At 44.0% G+C, this 3195-nt stretch overlaps 1 non-coding gene across 1 annotated transcript; it reads left to right on the plus strand.

Annotated features, from left to right (window-relative positions):
• The first annotated feature begins 220 nt into the window (after window positions 1–220).
• Trnas-uga lies at window positions 221–295 on the plus strand. The gene has a single exon. It is a non-coding gene; the product is annotated as a tRNA-Ser (tRNA).
• The last annotated feature ends 2900 nt before the right edge of the window (window positions 296–3195 follow it).

Here is a 3195-nt window from a genome sequence, read left to right on the forward strand (position 1 = left end):
TTCAATCTGCCAGGAAGTTTCATATCAGCGCACACTCCGCTGCAGAGTGAAAATCTCATTTTGGAAACATCCCCAAGGCTGTGGTTTGGCCATGTCTCCGCATATCCTTTCTTTCGGGAGTGCTAGTTCTGCAAGGTTCGCAGGAGAGCTTCTGTAAAGTTTGGAAAGTAGGAGCCGAGGTACTGGCAGAAGTAAAGCTGTGAGGACGGGGCGTGAGTCGTGCTTGGGTAGCTCAGTTGGTAGAGCACTTGCCCGTGAAAGGCAAAGGTCCCGAGTTCGAGTCTCGGTCCGGCACACAGTTTTAATCTGCCAGGAAGTTTCACCCTATAGTTCTTGGTGAGTGAATTTACGATTACCAAAATATGTGGCATAGACGGTTCTATCATTTGACCACAATGACCTAGAAGATTAATCTTTCTTACAAACGCTAAGGGACTGTAGACCTTAATATTCGACATGAATTGATACCTCCGACCCTTCCTGAGAAAAACGAGTTTATCTGAGGCATGGAACCCTAAAAAAAGGGTGAGTAAGCTACACTGTAACACACTAAAACTTCCATCATAATACTTTACGTTCGAATCTGGAAAAGGCACAAAATTCTAAAGTCGTATGAAGCCATGTGTTGGAGGACGGTATCCTATTTGGAGATAGGTCAGTGTTACTTGATCCCGCCACGGTGACTGGTGTCAGGTACACAACAAATGGATGGTTGGGTTCATCGACAGCAGTTTATTCTCTCTCACTGCCAGGTACTCCTCCAACAGCTGTATGGCTCTCTGACTCAACTGCAAAATGACAGCATGCAGGAGAATGCCACGTCGTGCCACCGTATGTTCTCTGCTGGCCTCCTTGGCTGCTTGGTATCCTTGCTCCTTTCCCCACATTTCCACATGCCCTAATACCCAGCAGAATGATACAAGTTTCCCTTGCCGCTGAAGAAGGAGCAGATAATCGTGAACTGCTCGTGTAATTTTCTCTGATGTGAACATTTGTTGCAATGCTTGTAGGACAGAAATGGAATTCTGAGCTGAAAGCGCCTGATATGCTCCAGTACCTTCAGGAGAGCATGGAGCTCTGCGGCAAAGACAGTGTACTTGTTGTATCCCAGATGCAAACCACCAAACAGCAAGTCGGAAATAATAGCAACTTAGAAGATTTATTTTGAAATATAACTCACTGTAATCACTCGTGTCCAGTTTCATAAGCCAAGTTCATCTCCAATAAACACAATCACAGTAAGGGGCGAGGAGACCTGTTCCGTACTCCACGAGACCCACCAGACGACTCCCTTCCAGGCCGCGACGACGCGACTTAATCACGTGGTGCTGCATCCTGATTGGCTCCGTCGACTCCAGCGGTATGACTGCTGCATCTCTTTGGCTCCCCAACTGTGAGCACTTTGAGGTTTGCCGCGCTGCTGCCATTGGAGTGTTGGCACACGGTGCTCGACAAGGCGATGGCCACGTCTTACGTGTGGCACCCGCGCTGTATGAACGCAGGGCACAGCAGTATTCTCTGGGAAGGCGGATATGGATGACACTGTCAAGGAACACTACTGAACAGCCAAGGGACCCCTACTATTTCAAAAGACTGGATGCAAAATCTGGAGCTCAATCTTTGTTAAAATTTGTCAAATCAAAATAATTCTAGAGTTCCTTAGAAGCCAAGGTGGAAACCTGCTCCAACTTTGACGTAAAACTATCAAACCATCCACAGTCATCCGTAACAGACAATCTTTCGCACGAATTTTATAGAGCCTAGCTGCTCCATGTCGATGGCTTTTCCATTGGTGGGCGAGAAACGACGTTTGTGGCGCTGTATTGTTTTGTAGGCCTGTCGTACCATGAGGAGGTGCTGACTGATGTGAAGCAGCGGGTCACCAGCTCCAATGAGAGAGCTTGGTGTGTCGCTAGCTCGAAATGCTCCAATGGGCAGCGTAATTCCTTCTGATGCACCACGTCCAGCAATTTTAAATATACTAAACCGGTTGATGTGTGTAATTAATATGGTATAGTTTGTACTTGAAACTGCATGTCTTTACACTGTATAAATAAATAAAACTAGGGCCAAATAATAAGAAAAATAATGGGTTAAATGGCACTGAAATAACATAATCTCGTTGAAATGGCCAACTGCTGTCTCTGTTGACAGTAATTAAAAAGATTAAAGCATGATGTACTGTCACTTTCTAAGCAAACTTCAATATTGCTTTCGTATGCCCGAATACCTCCTACGTAAGCTAGAATCACTGCTAGCTGTCACTATCAAAAACCATCTCTCAAAATTCTACTTTTTTTTCTTTCGCACAAGTTCACCAAAATAATTCGGTGGCAGACTGATGCTGCAGTTGAACATATACGCCACTAGCACTAGTACTGCTTTTATCTACGACAGTCGATGTCAGATACACACTTGCACACATTCAAACTTACGTGATACCCATAGATTTATTAAGCAGTCCCTTTTATTAAGCATTACGCTTCATTAAGCGTTAGATTTATGGAAATCTTTAAATTGGAATAAAGTCGGACTGTAGCGCATTGGTGCGGACCTATGTGCGGTCTCGCGTCCTTATGGCGCTGAGCAGCACTGATGACGTGTATGGAGGACAGCTGGTAGTCAGCGGATGGTGTGGAAAGGGGAATTCATGTTACGAGCGCGAAGAGGCAGTTACGTTGGAGGAGTCGTAAAAACAGATTACAAGTGATGGTTGAACTTGGGCGGCATGTGGTCGCACCAGATACTCTAAGAATTATCTGAAAATATTCATATGATGCGAGGCTTAGTCAAAATTCAGAACTTGAGACATGTAGTTGGGTTACATTTAGTATTGGAGAATCTGATACTAGGTCATATTAATGTGGGTTGCAGTAGTTCTACTTGAGTGAGTAGCTGGTGATGGTAGTTGTCAATAGATCTAGATTTAACTCGAGGTACACGTATTGAAGCTCAACTAAGCTGGAGGGATGTCTTCCTGATTCATTGTTTGTACCATGTTGTTATGTGTGAGGACTTTTTTTATATGTGATTATTGAATATTTGGCTGAGAGCTCGTATATTTTATGCAACTCTTTTGTTGTTATTGGCCTCAGTCTTAGTATTACTCGGGTGGTTTTAATTAATTTTGTTTGTCTTTTTGCTGAAGCAATTTTCTTTCATTATGTTGTTCTTATGACCTGGCTTCAAGAGCTA

Source organism: Schistocerca americana, chromosome 4, assembly GCF_021461395.2.
Source record: "Schistocerca americana isolate TAMUIC-IGC-003095 chromosome 4, iqSchAmer2.1, whole genome shotgun sequence".
NCBI lineage: Eukaryota > Metazoa > Arthropoda > Insecta > Orthoptera > Acrididae > Schistocerca > Schistocerca americana.